General features: G+C 43.8%; 2 protein-coding genes across 11 annotated transcripts in view; both read left to right on the top strand.

The window, feature by feature from the left end:
• Positions 1–25373, top strand: part of LOC101839749 (Ig lambda-1 chain V region S43) — a 612967-nt gene that overhangs the window by 311817 nt on the left and 275777 nt on the right. The gene's annotated exons all lie outside the window — the stretch shown is intronic.
• LOC101841371 (Ig lambda-3 chain C region) overlaps positions 1–25373 on the top strand; it is a 388037-nt gene that overhangs the window by 90365 nt on the left and 272299 nt on the right. The gene's annotated exons all lie outside the window — the stretch shown is intronic.

Below are 25373 nucleotides of genomic sequence, written 5' to 3'. Positions count from 1 at the left end.
AAGCTGTTATTTCAACTTGAGTATTGATATCATGTCTCCTAACACAGGCTAGTCAAGTTCTCTATTACTGGTATCCAAGCCAATAAGTCTTTCTACTTTCTTCTGTCAGTCTATAAAGCATAGCATGTGACCAATCAGAAAAACCCATACTCTTAGGATGCCAACCATCACAGTCGAACCTTCAAAGAATTATCTGCCATTAAATGACATTAACTAATTAAATGTGAGCCATATCTAGAGTTTTGGTTTGTGTCAAAAAATTGCCATAGATTACTAATGTCTAATAAGATTTTACTGTCTATAAAATCTGAAACTAAATATTCCTAACTCAAGAGTCTCTCATTTTTCCAAGAAAGACAAATAAAAAAGTACTAAAGAAAATGAAGGAAACAAAAAATTAGAATTATTTCAGGTCTTGAAACTCTAGATACCTCAAAAGAACTCTTTGTCACAGCACTCAAATGACAAAACATTTTTATTATAAACCAGAAAAGTTACAGTGTGAATGAGTAAAATAGAACCCACACAGCAAGTCTAAGCTGGATCAAAATCTCTAGTAATATGGTAAAGACATTTTTTCTCAGAAAGCACAAAATCCTATTGAAGAACAATTGCTGGTGCCTTTGAATCAGAGGGAAAATAACTAATGAAAAAACACACCACAAAAGTCATACAAGCAATGAAAATTAAAATGATAGAATTTTAATGTTTAAAAATATAAAGTTAATAGCAATTTTGAAGAGGAACTAAAGAAAGTATATTTGGGGAATGGAAACTCATTCCTGAGGATATTTGAAGAAAGTATGCATATTCCAGCAGGGGGCACTGTGTACATCTCAGAAATTGACAAGCTCTGAAGCTGACTCCTGACTCTCATTTACTGGCCAGAATTAGAAGTTACAGATCAGCAGGTGTTTCCTCAGAGCTGCCCCAGCCTGCTTGGGCTGAAGAGATGCAATTTAGTGATGATGGTGATAGTAAAAGTCTCTGGGGTTCTTGGAGTTTAGGGGATATATTGATTTGTTGCAATATGAGAGACATTTTATCTCCAAGGATGGTAATATTTTGGCTCACATTTCCATCTCATGGTGAAAGACCCCAGACGGGGTACTTTCACGGGAGGGAGACCCGAACCCAAGGAACAACGAGACCACGAGCTTGGATGCAACAGCAAGAGGCTTTATTTACACACGGGTACCCGGGTGTCTCAGTCTCGGGGGGGCTGAGCGCGCCGAGCTGGGGACTCAGGGGTTCTTTTATAGCAAAAAGCGCAATACAGAAGCGAGAAGCCTAGTAACAGGACCCTGATTGGGCAATTTAAATGAGGCTAGGGCTCAGAGCGCGGGCAAATAGAGATTTTTCTTGGAACTCAAGTTTCGGCCTTGGCCCTATCTGAAGAACAATTGGTCTCTGTGCTTGCTCAGCCCTGCTGGGCTGGCTATGCAGACACCTGTGTCCCTGGGCAGAGTTCCCTTCTGATAGCAATGACTATTCAGCCATGAGGACCTTGAGCTGAGCTCCCTTCTGATAACAATGACTATTCAGCTGTGGGGGAAACGGAATTTTCCATAAGCCTCAGCTGCCTGTTTAGACTGGGCCGGGGTCTTTCATTCCCCCATTGCTCTTGTAACTGAATGGAATCTTTCATTCAGGGGTTTCTGCCATCTCGAGATCCCTTTGCTTTAGCTGCTGGTATTGTTGAGTCAAGACCAGTGATTGTACAACCGATAACCTTTCTTTTATGAACTGGGTCAATCTGTTTAATATGCATGGCCCAAACATCAGAATCAAAAGTATAATGATCAGGGGTCCCATAATGGTGGATATGAGAGTCGAATACCAAGAGGACATGTTATACCAGTTCTGAAACCATCCCTGTTGGGACTCAATTAGTTGGTGGTACTTTTGGCGTCTTTCTTTTATCTTGGCCAGGTTGTCTCTTACCACTCCGGTATGGTCTGCGTAAAAGCAGCATTCTTCTTTAAGGGCCGCACAAATTCCCCCCCTGCTGTAAAAATAAGAGGTCTAGTCCCCTTCTATTTTGGAGGGCTATTTCTGCCAGGGAGGACAGGGACTTCTCCAGGGCAGCGATAGATTCCTCTAAAGACCGAATATCTGCACGCATCACTTGTTGTAGGAGTTGTAACTGTTTAGCTTCCTGCAGTACGACAGTACCAGTTCCTATTCCTGCTGCTAGGCCTCCCATGGTTAATCCCCCCAGTAGGATGGCAGTAGTGATGGAGATAGGTTCCCTCTTACTGCGGCCAGTTCTTATCAAGTCATAGTCAGAGGGGTGGTAAATTACCTTAGGCCATAATTCGATCAGAACACAATAGTCAACGGTGGTGTCTAGTACCGTGGTGGAGACACAAGGGGTTAATCCAGTGTTGCATGCCCAATATGTCCCATTGGGGGCTATCAAGTAGCGGCTACTTTGGGGCAAAGGCTCAGTAGCATTGCATAGTCCTTGATGCGTAGCGGGGACTTTACCTATACACAGCCCCTTTCCAGACACTTCTGAGATGGTTAATTTATGTTGCATGGCTGTCCCACAAAGAGCCTCGGCTGTGGCCTAATTTGTATATTTGCCCACAACCGCTAAGCCTTCATAATAGGGAGGTTGCGGAGTCAGACAAAGCCAGCATTCCTTAGTCTTATCTGGGCGACTTAAATTCAGAGTGGCATATGTCCCTTGGATCAGGGCTAATATTCTATTTCCCGTGCCTTTGGGGGGGAGGCCCGAGGAGGGTTTGGGAGTGCTTCCTGGGGAGGAGTTGGGCGCGGGAGCGGCTGTGGTTTTGGGCAGGGTCATGGGCCTGGTATCAGCCATGGGCATGAGTAGGCTAGGCCGCTTTTGATCAGCAAGGACCTGGTTAGGGCCTATGGCCTGTGGATTGACAGGAGCCACCTTACATCTGATTTTGAAGATTACCCCCCTGTCTGGCCCATATAGATACCAACGCAAACCCCAGGTATACCCAGTCTGCCAGTCCGGGGCTTGCTTTCCCTGCGCAGTGAAGGAAATGGCAAGGGGCATACCTATCATTCCAGATTGTCCTTTGTCCCAGCCTCTGCGTACTTGTATTTTATCCCAGGATGAGGATGGCCTCCAATATGCGTCCCCTGTAGTCTCGCAACCCCAAGATGCACAGAAAAAGTAGTCATGTCCCCCACATTTCCGGGCCTGTTGCCAGGTACGCCCATCTCGGGGGCAGACATAGAAGTCCTGTGAATTTAGCTGCTCTCTGGCTCTGCAATTAACACACCCGGGGGTGGTTTCTCTGGAGTCCATGAGTGCACGTCGACGTCTGTAAAAGTGGGAACCACTGGCGCATGCCTTTGGGTGGCAATGGGGAATGTCCCAAGTGTCCAACCCTGCTACTAAATCACAAAATTCAGGCCACAGAGTAGGCCACCATGTCCCAAGTGCATGTGGTTCCGTGACAGCATAAATGACCTCCCCCGCTTGGGAGAGAACCTCCCAGGTTAATTTATAAACGGTATGGGGACTGGAGGCCACACCAGTGTTTGATTCTATGAGGAGGGCTATTAGCAGGAGGGAGAGGAGCGGGTAAGTTTTATTTTTAAAGGATTTTGAGTGCGTTGAGCCTTCCATCCTGGGTCCGGATCCTCAGAGGAGGCAGCTTTTACATGCGAGGCGTGTATCCAAGCAGCAATCCCGTCCACCTTGAGTGCAGTAGGGGTGGTCAACAGGACCGTGTATGGTCCCTTCCAGCGGGGTTCAAGGTTCTTAGCCTGGTGGCGCCGGACCCAAACGCTGTCTCCCACGTGGTAGGAGTGAGGGACGATAGGGTGTCTCCTCTGGTCTCGGTAGGCTTGGGCCAGAGGCTTCCAGACTTCCTGCTGGACCAGCTGGAGTGCCTGCAGGTGAGCTTGAAGAGAGGAGGAATTGGCATAGTCAGAAATATCTTGGTCAAAGAACTGAACAAAGGGAATGGTGGTTCCATATAAAATTTCAAAAGGGGTGAGGCCATGGGGGCCCGGTGTATTCCGAGCACGATAGAGGGCAAGGGGGAGCAAGAGGACCCAGTCTTTAGTGCCAGCTGCAAGCGATAATTTAGTTAGAGTCTCCTTAATGGTTCTATTCATTCGCTCTACCTGTCCTGAGCTTTGGGGTCGGTAAGCACAATGTAATTTCCAATCAATCCCCAACAAGGTGGCCACAGACTGACTTACCTGAGAAACAAAGGCAGGCCCGTTGTCTGTCCCCAATACCTGTGGCATTCCGTAACGGGGGAAGATTTCTTCAAGAAGTTTCTTGGTGACCACCTTTGCCGTCTCATGCTTGGTGGGGTAGGCTTCAGTCCATCCCGAGAAGGTGTCAACAAAAACCAGGAGGTACTTGTATCCATATTTTCCTGGTTTGATTTCTGTGAAATCTATTTCCCAGTGCACCCCAGGTCGGTGCCCCCGAGCTCGGGTCCCCATGGGTAGCTTTAGCCTGGTCGCATTGATGCGGGCGCAGGCGTCATATTGCTCAGTCACTTGTTTTAGTATTTCTTCTATTCCCAACAGGTGGCGGGTATTTTCTTCCCGGGCTAATAGTTCTCGCATTTTCCTGGAGCTCAAATGAGTGAGTTTGTGTAGGCTGTTAACTAGATATCTAGTCATTAGGCGGGGAAGGACAGTTTTTCCTTGATAGGTCCAGAGACCATCATGTACTCGGGTCGCCCCCAGTTTTTTCATGGCCTTGATGTCTTTTATCTCATAGTCCCAGGACGGGGAGGCCTTCTCGGAAGCCTCATTTGTTACAGGGACTACAGCTGCCTGAAGGAGGTGACTGCTGTTTTCCATGGCCAGGGCAGCCTCCCGGGCGGCCAGGTCTGCCCTCCGATGCCCTTTCTGATGCCCTGGGCAATGTATGATAATGAGGGCAGTTGGCAGGTGCAGAGCTCCCAAGAGAGCCAGGATTTCCCTTTTGTTTTTAATGTCTCTGCCCTCTGAGGTCAATAGCCCCCTTCGCCTATAAATTTCACCATGGATGTGAGCGGTGGCAAAAGCATAGCGGCTGTCTGTGTAGACAGTGAGTTTCTTACCTTCTGCCAGTCTCAGGGCCTGTGTTAAGGCGATCAGTTCTGCTCGTTGGGCCAATGTTCCTGGCGGCAGGGCCTCGGCCCAAATTGTTTCTGACTCAGTTGTCACTGCAGCACCGGCTTTCCGCTCCCCTTGATGTACAAAGCTGCTTCCGTCCGTGAACCAGACATGGTCGGGGTTGGGAAGGGGTTGATCCATGAGGTCAGCTCTCGTCCCATGGACCTCAGCCAGGACCTGCAAGCAGTCATGAGTCTCTGCTTCCCCGGGAAGGGGAAGTAGCGAGGCGGGGTTTAGGGTCACCGGAGCCCCGAAGTGAATTCGGTCCTTGTCCAGCAACAGAGTCTGGTAATGAGTCATCCTGGCATTGGTGAGCCAGCAGCCCGGTGGCTGCCTGATGACCACCTCCATAGCATGGGGGGCATAGATAGTCAAAGGCTGCCCCAAAGTCAATTTGTGAGAGTCCTTTATGAGAACTGTGGTGGCGGCGATCATGCGGAGGCATGGGGGCCATCCTGACGCTATGGGGTCTAATCTCTTAGATAGGTAGGCGACCGGTCGTCTCCAGGGTCCAAGTTTTTGAGTTAGGACCCCTTTCGCATAACCCTCTTGCTCAGCCATGAATAGGTCAAAGGGTTTAGTCAGATCAGGTAACCCCAGAGCTGGGGAGCAAAGCAGGGCCTTCTTGATGTCCATGAAGGCTTTTTCCTGGCTCTCCCCCCAGTCAAAGACAGCCCCCGTTTTGGTGAGGGGGTACAGGGGTGCTGCCATTTCCGCAAACCCGGGGATCCATAGCCTACAGAAACCCGCCGTTCCCAAGAATTCCCGCAGTTTTCGGGGGGTCTTGGGAGGAGGGATGTCAAGGATGGCCTGTTTGAGGGCTTCTGTTAGCCAACGTTTTCCATCCTGGATTTTGTACCCCAAGTAGGTGACCTGGGTCTGGCAGATTTGGGCCTTCTTGGCAGAGGCCCTATACCCCAAGTCTCCTAAAGTCTTTAAGAGAGCTTCTGTTCCCCTAAGGCATTCCTCCTCTGTTTTGGTGGCTATCAGGATGTCATCCACATATTGTAAGAGGATGACCTCAGGGTGGTGGACTCTAAATCCAGCCAAGTCCTGATGCAAGGCCTCATCAAAGAGGGTGGGGCTATTTTTGAACCCTTGGGGCAACCTAGTCCATGTAAGTTGTCCCGAGATTCCCAGGTCTGCATCCTGCCATTCAAAGGCAAACAGTGGCTGACTGTCTTTGTGTAACCGCAGGCAGAAGAAGGCATCCTTTAAATCCAGGACTGAGTACCAAACATAATCAGGTGGCAGTCCACTCAGGAGGTTATAGGGATTGGGGACCGTGGGGTGTATGTCCTCCACCCGCTTATTGACTTCCCGGAGGTCCTGGACCGGCCTATAGTCATTGGTTCCGGGCTTCTTGACTGGCAACAGGGGAGTGTTCCAGGGGGACCGGCAGGGGGTTAGAATGCCCTGCTCCAGTAGTCTCCTAATGTGAGGTTTGATCCCATCGCGGGCCTCCCGGGACATGGGATATTGTTTAATTGAGGCCGGGAGAGCAGATGCCTTTAAATGAACTATGATGGGAGCCTGTTGGAGGGCTAGTCCCATTCCTCCAGTCTCTGCCCAGGACTGGGGAAAGTCGGTCAGCCAGCGGTCCTTGACCTTAAAAGAGTCATCCTTGGGCTCATGTATTCTATATTCCTCTTCTAAGGCTATGGTCAGCACCGTGAGTGGGGCCCCTTCTGGCCCCGTGACTCTTATGTTGGCTTTCTCGAAATGTACTTGAGCCTTTAACTTCGTTAGGAGGTCTCGACCCAGGAGGGGGTATGGACAGTCAGGAACATGTAAAAAGGAGTGCATCACCTTACCGGTCGCTAGGTGGAGCTGGCGGTCCGTGGTCCATCGATATTGTTTCCCGCCGGTGGCCCCTTGTACCCAGGCAGTTTGGCGGCTCAGGGGGCCGGGTGACTGATTTAGAACAGAGTGTTGAGCCCCCGTGTCGACCAGGAAGGTAACCGGGCGCCCCCCTACTGGTATGGTTATCCGGGGCTCAGGGGGGCTCCTGGCCCTGACCTCCCTAATCTTCGAGGCTCAGGAGGTCGGAGGTCTGAGAACGGGGTTTGGGCCTTTGAAATGTCCTTCTTTGTTTCTTGGGACACTCTCTTGTCCAATGTCCTTTCCCCTTGCAGTATGCACATTGGTCTCTTTCTAGGCGAGGCCCCCTTTGTCCCTCTCTCTGCCTATCCTGTCTCTGCTCTGCGACTACTGTGGCCAACAGTTTAGTCATTTCTCTATTACGCTTCTTGTCCCTCTCTATCTCCCTCTCTTCCATTTCCTGTCTCTGACGTTCTGCCCTTTCTTGGTCCTCTTTTCTCCATCTCTCTTCCCTCTCTTCCTGTGTTTCTCTCTTGTTAAAGATGCGCTCCGCCTCTTTTAATACATCTGGTAGAGTATAACTCTGTAAATTCTCTAGCCGCTGCAATTTGTTGCTAATGTCAGCGGCCGACTGCCAAATGAAGGACATGGTCAGGCTAGTAGCTTGCCCGGGGTCCTCAGGGTCATATGGGGTATACATTCTGTAAGCTTCCTTAAGTCTTTCTAAAAATGCGGCTGGCGATTCCTCTGCCTTCTGAACTATCTGTCTTACCTGGGCCAAATTTGTAGGGCGCCTACCTGCCTCTCGGAGACCTGCTACAAGCAACTGGCGATAAAGACGTAGATGGGTCCTATCTGCCTCAGTGGTGAAGTCCCAGTCTGGGCGGTCAAGGGGGAAAGCAGCATCAATTTCATTTGGAAGCTGCGTAGGTTGTCCATTTGCCCCAGGAACATTCTTCCGGGCTTCAAGAAGGACCCGCTGTTTTTCCTCCGAAGTGAGGAGGACCTGTAAAAGCTGTTGGCAATCGTCCCAGGTGGGCTGATGGGTAGTGAGAACCGACTCCAATAGATCAGTAAGTCTCACAGGGTCTGCTGAAAAGGAGGGGTTATTATTTTTCCAGTTATAAAGATCAGAGGCAGAAAACGGCCAGTACTGTAATTGGCCATCATGGCCCGTCCGGAGGGGCAGGGCAGTGGAATCTGGAGCGGGCTGCTCCGAGCGGGCTGCTCCCTGCGGCCTCGCAGTCTAGAGGTGAGGGCTCCGGGTCGGTAGGAGGCGAAGGTTGGGCCTCGGCTGCTGCTGCTGCTGCTGCTGCTGCTGCTGCTGCCGGTTGACCTGCCGGAGGAGCCTGGTACGGTGGGGGTTCCTCCGTCAGTAGATCCAACAGGAGACCATCTTCTGGAGGGAGGACTTTGGGGTCTCCTCTTTTCTCTTTCTGCTTAGTTACGGTGGGGTACAGGCCAGAATGGGAGGACTGAGGATGCGGGGAGGGGGTCAGAGGGGGCGGAAGGGGGGTGCGGATGGGTTGGAATTGGCGGGGGTCAGGGAAGAGGAGGAGGGGGGCCCTCCGGGGTGCACAAAGGGGCGCACCCAGGTAGGAGGGTTATGAACTAACGCTTCCCAGGTGACTATGTAGGGTACTTGGTCCGGACGGCCGTGGGGCCCAGGATCCATTACTTTCTCTTTCACCTGGAAGATAATTTGAGAGTTAAAGGTGCCATCTCGGGGCCAGCCAACATTAAAAGCTGACCACTCGGAAGAGCAAAAGGTGATCCATTCCTTCTTGCGCACATCGACAGACCGGTTATGAGCATACTCCTGAACCTGTTGCCAATGTGAAAGGGTCAGACTGAGCGGAGTGGTAACTGTCTGGCCCATCTTCTCGAGAGCGATGACTAAGACGGACGAACAAATAAGAAACAAAAACAAACAGATTTTCGCTGCCCGGCTTTGACGTAAAGTCAAAAGCAAAAATTCAGTTGGGCTCGGGGACGGGGGCCTCCCGTCCTCGTCCCCTACCAGGATGGAAAATCCCTCTGTCAGCGGGACTTCCCCAAACAGACGGGGCAGATTCCTAGACATCTACCCCAAACAGACGAGTCCCAAAGGACTCCAGATACAGACGGGGCAGATTCCTAGACATCTACCCCAAACCCAGATGAGTCCCTAAGGACTCCAGACGCTACCAGGATGTCTCCTGGAGCTGCGGTCGGGAGTACGAACTCGTCAGTTCCTCCTCTGTGCCGCCAGATACAGATGTATACAGCTGTATACTACAGACGCAGGCGCGAGAAAATAACAGGCATAGACAGACAGCAGACAACAGAAATTGAGTCCGGACAATTCTTACCTCCCAGAAGTGGGTCGGTGGTCCCTGGGCGGGGGTCTCAAGATTCCCGGCCAACGCACCAAATGAAAGACCCCAGACGGGGTACTTTCACGGGAGGGAGACCCGAACCCAAGGAACAACGAGACCACGAGCTTGGATGCAACAGCAAGAGGCTTTATTTACACACGGGTACCCGGGCATCTCAGTCTCGGGGGGCTGAGCGCGCCGAGCTGGGGACTCAGGGGTTCTTTTATAGCAAAAAGCGCAATACAGAAGCGAGAAGCCTAGTAACAGGACCCTGATTGGGCAATTTAAATGAGGCTAGGGCTCAGAGCGCGGGCAAATAGAGGTTTTTCTTGGAACTCAAGTTTCGGCCTTGGCCCTATCTGAAGAACAATTGGTCTCTGTGCTTGCTCAACCCTGCTGGGCTGGCTATGCAGACACCTGTTTCCCTGGGCAGAGTTCCCTTCTGATAGCAATGACTATTCAGCCATGAGGACCTTGAGCTGAGCTCCCTTCTGATAACAATGACTATTCAGCTGTGGGGGAAACGGAATTTTCCATAAGCCTCAGCTGCCCGTTTAGACTGGGCCAGGGTCTTTCAATGGCTGTAACTAAAGTCTGAATGTAAAACAATCATTCTTTTTTTTTTTTTTTTTGGTTTTTCCGAGACAGGGTTTGTCTGTATTGTTTTGGAGGCTATCGGTCCAGCCTGGCCTCGAACTCACAGAGATCTGCCTGCCTCTGCCTCCCCAGTGCTGGGATTAAAGGCGTGTGCCACCACCGCCCGGCTAAAACAATCATTCTTAAGTCATAAATATATCTCTCATCTTTCTATATTTTAGTTCTATAAGCAAGGGCACCAAAGTGCAGTTTGCAGAAGATGCCTTTTCTTCAATATCATCTGCCTATGACTGTGGGAATTTGTAGAAATTACCTTATTATTAGAAACTCAGTGTTGAATATTTTGTGAAGCATAAAACACCAAAGAACAGGCCTGTAGTTTTCAGTGGGAAACCTTAATAAACTTACTCCTGGTGTATAATGCACAGACTGGGAGTCAGAAAATTCTTTTCCTGTTCATGGTGGTAGGAAACAATAAATGGAGGAATCAAGAAAAGTTAATAACTTGAACCACATTTTGTAGCCTGTATTACATGAATACCTTTTATAATTCAAGGTGTATAAGGATCCTGCATGTGTGAGTCAGAAGCGGGACCTTACAGTTTTCTTTAAAAAAGACCTTCTTCCAAGGTAATTAGCATCAGTATTTGACTGTCAAGAATACCAAAGAATGGCTAAAATAAAGTCAAAGCCAATGGTATACAGAAAAGAGTGATGAAACCCTTGCAAAAGAATCAGTTCCTACGTATGTGTGCCATCAAAAATCTAGGTGTCACTTCCTGCGAGCCTGCCCAAGGGCCACTGTGACCCCAAGGGCCTGTTGAATCCTGAGCATTCACAAAGAGACAGATATTTGTGTTCTCATCTGAGAGTCTCCAGATACTTCAGTATAACCTATAGACTGTGACTACTAAGCACTTTTTTTGAGGGCAGAGTTATTTCCTCCTGTGAGTCACACTTTTACATCATCTTTTTGTAGATTAGTGTTTCCTAACCTGTGGTTCAGGACACACACTGGATGGGGTCACATATCAGATATTCTGAATATCAGATATCTATATTATCATTCATATCAGTAGCAAAATAATGAGGATCTGTATTAAAGGATCACATCATTAGGAAAATTGAGAACCAGTGACATAGACTTTCATTTCTAAGGAGCTATTTATTCATGGTTTTCTCCACACAAAGTAGGAGAAAACTCATGCTGTGGCAGTAAAAATGCACACACAGACATTAATTCACTAAATAAATATGCAAATAGATATTTGAAAACTGATACATCTGCCGCCCCTGGAGACTTGACACCACCCCCACTGAAAGAAAAAGCCCAGACCTGGGACACCCTGTTCACACACCCCAAATCATCCAGCATTGGAGCTACCATCATTGGAGTCATGCACTAACTGGGTGAGGAATATTAACCACCTAAGTAACAGGCCCCGCCTACATGAATTGTAGGAAAAGAGACCCCCTGAAACAAAGACCCTACCTGCACCCATCGAAGGAAGAGATGGGTAGAAGACAGTATAAGCACACATTCAACAATAAAAAGAATAAAATGGCACCACCAGAGACTAGGGGTCCTACACCAGCAAGGCCTGAACAACCAAATGCAGATGAAGCAGAAAAAAATGACCTTAAAAATAACTTTGCTTGCTCAAAGAAGCATTTTTTCTGTAATAGCCAGAACCTGGAAGCAATCTAGATGCCCCTCAACTGAAGAGTGAGTGGAGAAAATGTGGTACATTTACACAATGGAGCACTATTCAGCGGAAAAAAAAAAACAATGTAATTTTGAAACTTGCAGGCAAATGGATGGCGCTGGAAGAAACCATACTCAATGAGGTAACCCAGTCACAAAAAGAGAAACATGATATGTACTCACTCATTTATGGATTTTAGACATGAATCAGGGGAGTGGCAGCATACAATCCCACTGCCAGAGAGTCTAGGAAAGAGAACCTTCATCCAGTGACTGATGAAAGCAGAGGGAGATACCCACAGCTAAACACTAAACTGAACTCCTGGAATCCAGTGTCAGAAAGAGAGACTGATGGGCAAAGGAGTTAAGACTGGGCTGGTTTAACTCACAGAAACAGTTGACCTGAACAAGGGGGAGCTCTTGGACTCCAGATTGATTGCTGTGTGGAAAGCATGGGACTGACCCAGACCCCCTGAATGTGGGTGTCAGTGAGGAGGGCTAGGTAATCTGTGGGGCCTTGGGTAGTATTTATCCCTGGCATACAAATTGACTTTGAGTGCCCATGCCATATTATGGGAGGCTCTCTGAGCCAGGACTCTTGGGAGAGGGCCTAGGCCCTGCCCTGGATGAAATGACAGTTACTGGAGATCCAGCATGGAGGGCCTTACCCCCCTTGGGGATCCAAGTGGAGATTGGGTGGGAGACTGGGGGACCTGGTGGCAAGGGTGGGAGAGGAGGGGAGGGAGAGGGAACTGGGATTGACATGTGAAACAAGATTGTTTCTAACCTAAATAAAAATAATAAAATAATAAAAAATAAAAATATAGGCATTTAAAATAAAGAGTAAATAAATAAAATAACTTTATGAAGATGATATAAGACCTCAAAGAGGAAATGAGAAACTCCCTTAAAGAAATGGAGGTAAAGAAAACAAACAAAAATGGAAGAAATGGAGGAAAAGACAAAAAAATACAAGAAAACAACCACTCTCTTAAAGAAAACAAGGAAAGCCAAGAAAAATCAATCAAATTTGTGAGAGAAACAGTTCAAACAGTTCAAGACTTGAAAACTAAAACAGAGGAAATAAAGAAAACACAAACTGAAGGAATTCTGGAAATGGAAAAATCTGTGTAAATGGTCAGGAACTACACATAACTAATAGAATATAGGAGATGGAAGAGAGAATATCAGGTGTTGAAGATATACTAGAGGAAATAGATTCATCAACCAATGAAAAGTTAAATGCAACAAATCCTTAACACAAAATATGCAGGACATCTGGGACACTGAAAAGAACGAACCTAAGAATAATAGGTACAGAAGAAGGTATAGCAGTCCAGCTCAAAGAAACAGAAAACACATTCAACAAGATCATAGAAGAAAAATTTCCCAACCTAAAGAAGGATATACCTATGAATGAGCAAGAAACTTATAGAACCTCAAATAGACCAAAAAAAAAAAAAAGAAAAGTCCCTTCACCACATAATGAAGGGTTCAAGACTGTGTGGGTGAAACCCACAGAAACAGTTAACCTGAACAAAGGTAAGCTCATGGACCCCAGACTGATGGCTGAGAGGCCAGGATGGGACTCACCGAGATGCCCTGAATGTGGGTGTCAGTGAGGAGGCCTTGGCAATCTTTGGGGCCTCGGGAACTAGGTCAGTATTTATTTCTGGCATCCAAATGGACGTTGGGAGCCCATTCCACATGGAGGGATGCTCTCTCAGCCTGGAAACATGAGGGAGGGCCTAGGCCCTGCCCTGAATGATATGACAGACTTTGGAGATCCCCTACGAAGGGCCTCACCCTCCCTAGAGAGTGGAGTGGGAATTGTGTGAGGGCAAATAATGCCATTAAAAATGGGGTATAGGTATAAACAGAGAAATTTCAATGGAAGAAATGACTGAGATACACTTAAATAAGTGTTCAACAGGCCAAGCATTGGTGGCACATGCCTTTAATCCCAGCACACGTGAGGCAGATGCAGGGGGATCTCTGTGAGTTTGAGACCATCCTGATTTCCAAAGCTAGTTCCAGGCAAGCCTCCAAAACCACAGAGACACCCTGTCTCGGAAAACAAATAAACAAACAAACAATCAAACAAAATCAATAACGACAAAAAAGAAGTGTTCAGCATCCTTAGCTAGCAGGAAAATGCAAACCAACAGAATCCTGAGATACTATCTTACGCCCGTCAGATTGGCCAAGGTTAACAGGTAACGACAGCCTGTGTGAAAGGATGTGGAGTAGGGGGCCACTACTCCATTGCTAATGGGAGTTCCTTCTGTATATATGTTTCTCTTATTTGTTGATGAATAAAACACTGATTGGCCAGTAGCCAGGCAGGAAGCATAGATAGGGCTACTAGACCAGGAGGAGGCTTGGGAGAGGTAGGTAGAGAGAGGCCTGGAAGAGGCACCATGCTGCCTCAGGAGTAAAATGCTGAATTACAAGTAAGCCACATCCACGAGGCTTAATACATAGATTAATATAAATGGGTTAATAATTAAGACAGAGCTAGCCAATAAGAAGCCTAAACTTTTGGCCAAATATTTTATACTTAATCTAAGTCTTTGTGTGTTCATTAGGGGCAAAGCTACTGTGGGACCAGGGTGGGAGAAACTTCCATCTTCACTTGTATAGCTGCTTTTGAAATAAGGATGGTGGTTTCTAATAAAACTGAGAGACAACCTACCTCAAGATGCAGCAATACCACTCTTGGGCATAAACCCAAAGGATGCTCAATCATACCACAAGTACAGTTGTTCAATTATCTTCATAGCAGCATTATACATAACAGCCAGAATCTGGAAACAACCTAGATGCTCCTCAACTGAAGAATGGATGAGGAAAATTTCTACACAATGGAGTACTATTCACCGTGAATGCAAATGGATGGAACTAGAAATAAATCCTCCTGAGTGAGGTAACTAAAACCCAGGAAGACAAACACAGTATGTACTCACTCATAAGTAGATATTATATCTAAAGTAGAGGATAAGCAAGATACAATTCCCAAGTCCAAAGAAGCTAAGTAACTAGGAGAAACCTAACAGGAACACAGAAATTTCCCTGGGAAAAAGAAAAGGTTGAGATGTTGTCAGTAAAATGGGAGTGGGGTGAGGTAAAGGTGAGGGGATTAGAGAATGGAAGCATGAGGGATCAGGATGGTTAAGTTGGGGGTAGGATGTAGGGGGAGAGTAACGAAAGAGACATATTGATAGAGGGAGACATTATGGACTGAGGTAGAAACCTAGTGCCAGTAAAACCCCCAAGGATGACCCCAGCTAGCACTCCTAGCCATAGTGGACAGGGTGCCTGAACTGAACTTCCCTTCTAATCAGATTGGTGACTACCATAATTGTTGTCACAGAGCCTCCATCCTGTAACTAATGGTAGCAGATGCAGTGATCCACAGACAAGCACTGGGTCAAGAGCTGGGATCCTAGTTGAAGAAAGGAAGGAAGGATTATAGGAGCAAGTGGTGGTTCAAGATCATGACAGGGAAACTCATAGAGTTCTGACCTGAGGTTGTGGGAGCCCATGAACCCTAGATCAACAGCTATGGAGTCAACAGGGAACTGATCTGAGCATCTGGGTAACAGTTTTGTAGTTTAGTCTCTTGTGGGGCCCCAAGCAGTGGGACAAAGTGTCACGTCTGCTGCGCGGCCTGTGTCCGAGAACGTGCGGAGGGTGTCGGGTATTGAAAACACAGAGACTCGTTCAATGATATAAAGAAAACTTTAAACAGGCTCCAAAAAGGTTCAAGAAAAACTTCCTAAGAAAGGCTCCCACCAGAGAAGCTTCTGCTCTCTCCTCTACCCTGGCTGGTTCTGCTCTCACCCAGAGGTGGATGTGTGTGTGGGTTTTTAAGGTGCGATTAGTCTTTGGACAAGGTCGAGGTCAGGGCGGTTTCTGTGGGAAGGCCTTTCCCAGGAACTTATTGTATCATTTTTAGTAAACATGTTTTTACTAAACATTGTCTTACAGCTGCCTACTCCCAGGCAGAAGGGGAAGTGGCCAGGAACTTATTGTATCGTTTTTAGTAAACATGTTTTTACTAAACATTGTCTTACAGCTGCCTACTCCCAGGCAGAAGGGGAAGTGGGTCTCTGCTCAAGGTCTGGTGATCCCACAACAAAGACCTGTCCCTGATGCATGCTCTGGCTCTTTGGAACCTCTTCCCTATGGTGGGATGCCATGTTCAGCCTTGATGCGAGTGGGAAGAGCTTGTTCCTTCCTCAACTAAATATGCCATGCTGTTTGACTTCCATGGGAGCCTTACCTCTTCTGAATGGTGACAGAGAAGTGGAAGGTAGGGTAGAATGGAGGTGGGGAAGCAAATGGGAGTAAAGGAGAGAGGGGAAACTGGTATTGACACATAAAATAAATAAATAAAACTTAAAAATAGTTTTTGAAAAAGAATGCACCACTATGCTAGGCTCAAGTTGATGTCTTATAAGAGAAAACATATTGTTAAAATTTTCAGGTTGAATGTTCCAATCTTCACACACATAGAAATGACTTATGGATGGGGTTTAGTCTTTGAGTGATACAAATATGTTTTTCATATTGATAATATAGGAAAATTTTTCATATGCTGTGTTGCTTCTTTGAAAAGCTGGCTCTGGAAATGTAATGTGGCTTTCCCACCTTAGGCCTAAGCATGTTTGTCTGAAAGTTTCCTTTAAAGTCCCTGTCCTGGCTCTGTGACAAGGAGAATATTCCCAGGAAAAAGGCATTATGTACTCAGGAAACACAAACAGATAAAGCATTTTGCAGAGATTACTCTCATTTAACTCATGGTATTGATACTGTTTTAATGAAAATAAATTTATCTGTGAAAATGAAAATGGGTAAATGTAATCACAGTTGTCTGGCACACTTAACCCTTCACCCACTTCCTGGTTCTTGTTTACAAAACATGCTCCCTTTTCAAGGTCACAGTTATCTTTGAAGCCCCAGCTGAAATGCAAACTTTCTTGGGAATGTTGTTTCAAAACCGGTAAAATACCAACACTAGCTACAACTTGTAACTAAAAATGATAGTAGTGGGTCACACTTTAAATCCCAGCACTCTGGAGGCAGAGACTGGTAGATTTCTGAGTTCAGTGCCAGCCTTCTCTTTAGAGAAAGTTCCAGTACAGCCAGTGATATACAGAGAAACCCTGTTTCATAAAAGAACAACAGAAGGGAACAAAAACATATTGTAACAAAAGGGTGTTAATAGTTAAATGTCTATATACAGGTAGTCTCAAATTGGTACAACATGCAGTACACAAAGTTTAGGTTCTACTCTTGTTTAAAAATAGAAAAAGTATGTTTGAAAAATATATTTAAGTGGATATAAAATATAAGGATATGTTTTTTGGAAAGATGGGGGTTAGAATATTTTGGGTTAGGTTAGAGTTTTGTTTATTAACTTTATCTTTAGCATAAGAAATAAAAGGTAAGGACTTAAGTATGGGCAAGATTTATGGAAGGTAGGATTTAGGAATTATATGTTTGATGATTAATGTTTATAAATTCCCAAGGTTACAATGGTCTGTTCATGCTAACAGAAACTGGCTCAAAGACACATCTTGTACTCAATGGAAAGTTATTCAGAGTACTCAAGCAGTATTTTTGGACATTTTGCAGACGAGTCCTATGGAAACCCCTCTTTCTATTTATCTTTTAAGCTGTCAGTGACATGCTGGTTTTAACTGATTTTTTTCTTTTTATAAATTCCATGTGTCTTATCCTTATGTAATAAACTGATTGCAGTTACATTATCCCTCTACACAATCCATTCAGTTATACAGTTGGATTTAACATGTGTTAACATTACATTTAACCTTATATAATGTTGATGTTAAAATAAGTTTTTCTTCATTAACTTTGTGTGTTAATGTTCTCCTCAAGATTGTATGGCTATTATCTCCTGAGATATGTTCTAGGTCATTGACACCAGTAAGAGTCTAATATGGCCCTTCTGATTGACCCTCCTCTGGGACATTCTCATTAACGGTGCTTCTACATGGGCATCTTGTCAGATGGAAACACTTTAGAGAGATCAGAATCCCCAAACTCCTTAAAGCAGTTCAAGTGACCACCTCTAAGAGGGACTATTTGGCATTGGCCATTCAACCCTGTTGAAGGTCAGGCTTGTAGGCATTTTGGGTGGATCAGGATGGGACAGGTATTCTGTCACTCTGCAGTCACAGAATCCTGAGTGTTACATAGCTCAGATGGAAAGGTATCCTGGAGGTCAGGAGCCAAGGATTACCACAGGTTTCAGTAAGCTTAGCTGCTTACAGCCTTGCCTCAGGGAAAGGCTTTCCAGTGTATTGGCTCTACTCAGGTAGGAGAGGGTCTTCCAGGTGGGGATATTTGCCCAGTGTAGCAGTTTTGCTCTGGCAGGAGAAGGTTTCCCAGGTGCAGTTGCTACAGTTCAGCTCTGCTCTCCAGCAAGTGGGGAGCCCAATGTAACAACTCAGCTCTGCCAGAGGAAGGTTTCTCCGGGCATAAGTGTTACAGCCCTGCTTGCTCTCTCTTCCTAGGGTCTTTTCTGAAGGTCTTCACTCAAAGCTCATTGAAGGGGTTTACTGGGAGGGAAGAATCCAGGAGAGTGGCTGCCCTCTGCCAGAGTTGCAGAGGACATCTGGGTAGTGAACAGCCACAAGCTGAACAGACACAGGGTTTATATAGGGCTTCCAAGGTGGGGATTGGTCAGATTTCAATGCTGAGCTTAGATTGGCTAGAGCTCCTGCTCAAGGATTGGTTAGTTTTACGCACAGGATTAGGGTTAGATTTGGCTCTGGTTTCAGGGCCAAAGTGTGTTTCTTTCTCTGGTCCTTTTTAGCCTTTTGGCTCTAATTTTAGGGCCAGGGTATATTTCTTTCACTGACTCTGATTCCAGTGACAAAGTGTGTTTCTTTGGCACTGGGTTCAGGGTCAGGGTACATTTCATTGGTTCTTGTTGCAGGGCCAAAGTGTGTTTCTTTGGCTCTGCTCAGGGTGTGTTTCTTTGGCTGGCCCCTTTTTTCTTACAAGGCTGTTATCTATTTTGTGCTTTCCATACCTTTAAGATGTCTCGGAAACCTAACAGCCTGCATCTGAATATATCTCAAATACTACAATTACGCATCTGAGGAACTTAGGATAGTAAGAATAAACCAAACTCCAAACAGTCCACGGGAAGAGAATGAAAATCAAGGCTGAACTGATTGAGAAAGAAATCAGCAAAACCAACCAATGAAATGAAGAGTGGGGTCCTTGAAAAATAAACAAGATAGGAAATAATCTTGGCCAAATTAATCACAATGAAGAGGGAAGACCTATTGTCCCTTTGGATATGAAAGGAAGATAATACATCATATGTATAAGTAATATTAAAAATATTAATTTTATTTTTTGAGACAGAGATTCTCTGTGCAATAGCTCAGATGTTCCTGGAACTCTGTGTCTCAGACTAGGCTGATCTGGAGCTCAAAGAAATCTGTTTGCCTCTGCCTCCAAATAGCTGGGATTAAAAAATATGGCAACATGCCTATAAACAATTGGCAACATAATTTCTTTGATAAACTGTTTACAACACCAAAAGGGGCCCCATTCACTATTGACAAATGATGCTGATATGTAGAAACAGTTTGATAACTCTATTGAAATATCTCGTGTGATGGTTTACAAGATCATGTGCTACACTGAAAAAGACCTTCTAGTCTGCAGCAGGTGTGATATGATTACAACCTTTTGTCTTTAAATCCTATTGCCTCCTTACTGTTTCCCTGGCTTAATCTTGGTCAAACAGTTAGAGAACTTACTATACTCTTGGCTAGTTTAATAAAGGTTGGGATCTGTAACTTTCCTACATAAACTATTTCAGGAAAAAAGATTATAGCTATATCAATTGATTTGCTAGTTAAAGGAGTCTAGAGTTTATAAAAATGCGCTTCAGAATGAAAGGAATATTCATCATGACCATGATGCAACATATTTATACAATACAATAGATGCATTCATATAACACAGGTTTTGGGCTCAAAATACTTTGAAGTAATATTATTTTGGGTGAGTAGCAAAATTTTTAAGTGTTTGGGTAGCTTGAAAGAAGGTTCCTTGGTTGAGAACACATACTGATCTTTCAGTAGATTCAAGTCATTCCAAGTACCCACGTAGGGTAGCTCATCACTGCCTGTAATTTCAGCTCCAGTGGCACTGACTTCCTGGCTTCTCTCTCTCTGTCTCTCTGTCTCTGTATCTCTCTGTCCTCTGTGTCCTTCTCCCTGTGTGTTAGCATATACACACAAATAATTTACAATAAAATAAATTTAAAAATGAAAAAAATCTAAAACTTATTTTTCAGTACTTCAAAGGAACGTTCATCTTTCACCTCTGGGTCTTAATCACGGGTCCTAATGCATACTAGTCTGGTTCTCCACAACTCCAGACTGATGATTCTCTCTTTCTTTTTTCTTTCTTCCTTTGTTATTCAATAAAGTACAGCATGCAACCAATCAGAGTAACACAGACTCTCAGGATGTAAGAATATGTCACAGTCAAACCTTCAGTCAAGTATTCTCTTCCATTAAATAACATTTGATTAATTAAATCTATCCAAGTTTAGAGCTTCACTTGGTGACAAAAATATCCCCATAGCTTACTAATGTAAAATACATTTTTTTAATTTTTGAGACAGGATTTCTCTGTATTGTTTTGGAGGCTGTTCTGGAACTCTCTCTGTAGACGAGGCTGGCCTTGAACTCACAGAGATCCACCTGAATCTGACTTCCATGTGCTGGGATTAAAGGCATATGCCACCAGTGCCCAACTGTAAAATTCATTTTTATTGGCTATAAAATATGAAACTAAAAACTCCCAAATCAAGATGTGTTTCATATTTCCCAAAAAGACAAAATATAAAAAGTAAAACTACAGTACTGGAAAGAAGTGAATTGACCAAAAGCAAGTATTATTTCATGTCTGATAGTGAACTCTAGAGAAATCACAAAACTCAAAACAGAATACATCATTTTTATTACCATACAGAATAAAACTTACACTGTGAATGAGTAAAATACAATGCACACACATAAAGAATAAGCTGGATCAGGACATCTAGTAAGAAAATATTTTTACTTGAAAAGCATACAAGCCTATTGAAGAACAATTGCAGATATTTTTTGAATCAGAGGGGAAATAACGATCAAATACAACAAGAAGACAATCAAGAAATAAAAATTTAAATGACAGTATTTTGCTGTTTAAAAATGTAAAGTTAATGGCAATTTTGAAGAGGAACTAAGGAACCTATAACTGGAGAATGGAAACTCATTTCTGAACACACTTGAGAAAAGCATCCATAGTCCCGCAGGGGGCACTGTGTACATCTCAGTAATTGACAAGACCTGAAGCTGACTCCTGACTCACATTTAATCTTCTGGACCAATTAATTGTCCAGAATAGGAGGTTACATACAGCTCAGCAGGTGTTTTCTCAAGTATTTCCAAGCCTCTCTGGCATCAGAATTGTCCTTGGGTTGCAGAGATGTAATGAGGTGGTGGTGGTAATAGGAAAAGGTTCATAATGCACAGAATCACCATTTCCCCAACGCCCGAGAACCACAGAGTGCACAAGCATCTGTGAGTCCTGGGGATCTATGGAGATTTACAGCATGACCTGGATACCTGTCACATATTCCAACTGTGCTCCATCTCTTTTGGCATCACGGACATTAAAGAAGACTGCCTTCAGGATTATCACACTCATTTCTTGACTCTTTCCTATCAGCTATTTCTTTTCAGGGTCTCTTCCTGAGGTGATGTGATGCTGGGGAATGATGCTCTCCAGCTATTACTGATCCTCTCTTTCCACACTGATCCCAGAGTACCCTCTCCAAGCCTCTGTGCTCTTATTCACCCAATAATTAACAGTCACTCACAGTCTCCTGTCACTTTTACCTTAAACATAATTTTGCCCTGGAATTCTAGGGTTACAAGCCTGAGGACAAAGCTGAAGACAACTGCATGCAACCCTACAGTGATGCTAATCACAGTGAGACTCACATGGGGAAGCAAGACTTCAACATGCATTTACCTGAGCCTTGGTATAAGACCTGTTCTGTCATAGTGTTGTCTCAATATTAGGCACATTTCAAACCTAATGTTAACTCTCCAGTGACAAAAATGGTAAAGGGAAGCATCTGACTTCATTTGTGATCTACTTAGATCTAAATAAGGGGAGATATTTTTCAACTATATTGATAGAGAATAAGATGTAAAATGAGAATGCACATATTTTATTCCTTCCTTAGATATATGTGTTTATAAAACTAGAGTCAACAGGCCTCTGGAGAGAAGCATTCTCCATGATATTCTTTCTACAGTTTACATCAAAGTGAAGTAACTATTCACTTATATTTTCTAAGCATTAATATATTATCTTTCATTTGAAGGAGATGCAAATACAGTGTATAGTTTTTAAAGGCTATGAATTAGTTCATAAGTAATACATAAAAACATATAAGTACATATATATACATTGTATAGTTTTTAAAGGCTATGAAATAGTACATAAATAATATATAAGAACATATAAGTACATCTATATACACATATACATATATATGAAATAATTTCACCTCTGACATTAGGTTAAAATATTTCCCCCTAAGGAACATCTGTTGATGTGATAAACGTGATTATTATTGTATGTTACCTTATTTATAAGATTGTAATTACTATTACAGATGTCTTTATTCAGGTGAGCTCATGCTGAAGCACAGTGACGCCTCTATGCCTTCATAAGAGAGCTTTGAGAAAAGAGCAAAGTAGTGATGGATTGCCATGTGAAGACTGATACGCATATAGGGCTTTGACCTGCAACAAATCATCACCAAAGATTGCTCACAATCAAGAGGGACAGAGGAGGAAGGAAGTGCTGCCATGGGATGCTTATTATGTTAATTTTGTCAGTATGTCCTCCATAAATCAGTATGAGATAAAATGTTTTGCTTGTGCTAGTCCCCACAGTTTGTTGTATGTTGTTACTATAAACCCAGAGAACCAACAAACCAAGCAATCATTTGTAAATTATTTCTTAATTTCATAAATTTCTTTCATCTTGATTCACAATTTAAATCCAAAGATGTTGAAATATTGGCTCATATTTCTAGTTTTATGACTGAAAGTAAACTCTAATGGTAAGCAATTGCCAGTCTTAAAATATAAATATATCTTTCCTGTTTTAATATAAATACTACTGCAATCAAAAGACACAGAAGTGCAGCTTCTAGGACAAGCGTTTTCTTCACAGATCTCCGGCTGTTTATGTGTGAGCATGGGAGCAAATTGTCCTCTAATCATACATACATACAATTTGCATAAGTCAATGTGATATAGAAATGAATACTTTTTATTGGTGTGGAGTTTCATCTATTGATACAAATTTAAGATGAATTTGTTATATGTATATTTCTCTTCTTGTTCAGATATTGTGTTTATACAGCTCATTTCCTTTCACCGTGGTTGATCCCAGTAAACTCACATTGTCTGTCTAGCCAGCAAATGTCCCGATATGGTGAAATGAAAATATACTTTGCCAGGAATGGATTCTACCAAAGACAAATAAAACGTAACTTTTCTTTCTTTCTTTCTTTCTTTCTTTCTTTCTTTCTTTCTTTCTTTCTTTCCTTCTTTCTTTCTTTCTTTCTCTTTATTGCCATCTTCTTCCCTCCCATTTCTTTTTCATCATTTCTGGGTACATTTTGTTTAAAGTGTTTTATTACTTTATTTAAAAAAAACTTGGCCTGACTGTGGTGGCACATGCCTTTAAACCCAGCATTCAGGAGGCAGAGGCAGGTGTATCTCTGTACATTCGAAGACATCCTGGTCTACAGAGATTTTCAGGAAAGCCAGACATACATAGAGAAACCATGTCTCAAAAATTAACAAGAACATACAGTGTTTTGTTTTGTTTTCAAGATAGCCTCTCACAATGTAGTTCTAGCTGTCCTAGAGCTCTCTATGTGGCTTGACTGGCCTACATAGATAAAATAAAAAAGGAAAGCATTCAGGCAAAATATACCAAAACAAAACAAAAAGTGCAGGCAAATAAACACAGCCACACCACATGGAATTTGTTTTGTGTTGGTCAGCTACTCCTGGGCATGAGGCCTGCCCTAGTGTTTGGTTGATATTACCAGTAGGACTCCAGTGGCAAAAACTGATGTTCCCTTTTCCAGAAATCACCTATACAGTAACTTTATGGATAATGTTTGAATTTTGGTCCACTTCTCTTTCTTGGAGCTGTAATTTTTATTTTGTTTGAACCTGTGCTGGTGTTGTTCTTGCTTTCATAGTCTCTGTAAATTCATATATGAATTGGTCCCGATGTGTCTGGAAGATACTCTTTTGTTGGAGCTATCTACACCTAGTGATATATTGTTTATGACTTAATAAAGTCACTAGCGATTAAAATGTAAAGCTATCCACAAATATAAAACTAGGCAGTGGTTACACACATCTTTAATTCCAACAGCCATACTAGCTAAACATAGAAGCCCAAAGGTGGTGGCACACACCTTATTTCCAGGACTCAGGAGACAGAGGAAGAAGGATCTCTGTAAGTTCAAGGCCACCATGGGTTACAGGAGAGTAAATCGGTCTAAACAGTAACTGAGCTCATGCTTTTAATCCCAGGACTTGGTATTAAAGGCAGGTGGAGACAGGAGTATTGAAGCTGCACTGAGAAAGGAATATAAGACAGCAGGAGACAGGAACTCAGGATTGGAGTCTGAAGCTTGGTGGAGAGTAGTGCAGCCTTCACTGTATTTTGAGGATTCATGGAGACAGGTTTGCCTTTTCAGGTTAGTAGAGATAAGAGCTACTGGCTTGGCTGTTTTGCTTTTCTAATGTTCAGTTTGAACATGAGTATCTGTCTCCTTCCATATCTTCTGCAAATTCTCTGAGTCTGGAGGGGATGGGTTTCACAAAGGAAAGTTCATGTAGTACAGATTCCTTAAGCATGTATAAACTAAAGCATCATCCAACAAGTCCCACTTGTTGTCCCTTTTACTCTTGACCAATCTGAACAATGACTTCTTCTATCTTGATTCATTAATTTTTAAATAAATTTATGACTATCCCAGTATCTGAAAATCCATTCCCTTAAATTTAGATTTGATTTCTCTGTCAGAAAAGTAATAGGCAGCATTTTATGCATTTCCTGGGAAGCACACAGTCTTTCTTAATTGATATTTAATTGATGACAAACTTTCTTTTGCATTCTACTTAGTACTATTTCTCTTATTTTTTGCCTTGTAATTTTCTAAAGTTTTATATTTCTAATGTATTAAGAGATGTGTACAGTATAATATTTTTCTTCCTAGACACCAATATTCAACAATATGTCTCTATGGGTCAGTCTGCTGAGGAAACATGGGAAGGGGAGACTTCTTATGCAATCTGACAAGCAGCACATGGAGGATATACCTGTTTCCTTAGTCTGTATGGGAGGAGTCCCTGGATGAGGACCTTGTCAGAAATTCAAGTCTACATTTTGTACCAAGAGCAGGAAATTCTTAGCTTGCCAATTGATGTTATACCTTTAGATCAATGAACTTGATGTCTATAACCATCCGGGAGCCTTCATCCTGTGACTGATGGAAACAGAGGCAAACACACAACTAATCACTGAACTGAACCCAAGGAACCCAGTGACAGAGAGAGAGGAGTGATGAGCAAATTGGCAAAGAATGGGCTGGCAAAACCAGCAGAGACAGCTGATCTGAACAGGGGAGT

The sequence above is a fragment of the Mesocricetus auratus genome, unplaced genomic scaffold (genome assembly GCF_017639785.1).
Source record: "Mesocricetus auratus isolate SY011 unplaced genomic scaffold, BCM_Maur_2.0 Super-Scaffold_100008, whole genome shotgun sequence".
NCBI lineage: Eukaryota > Metazoa > Chordata > Mammalia > Rodentia > Cricetidae > Mesocricetus > Mesocricetus auratus.
The sequence above is the reverse complement of the archived record's forward strand: the minus strand, read 5'-3'. Positions and strand labels throughout refer to the sequence as shown.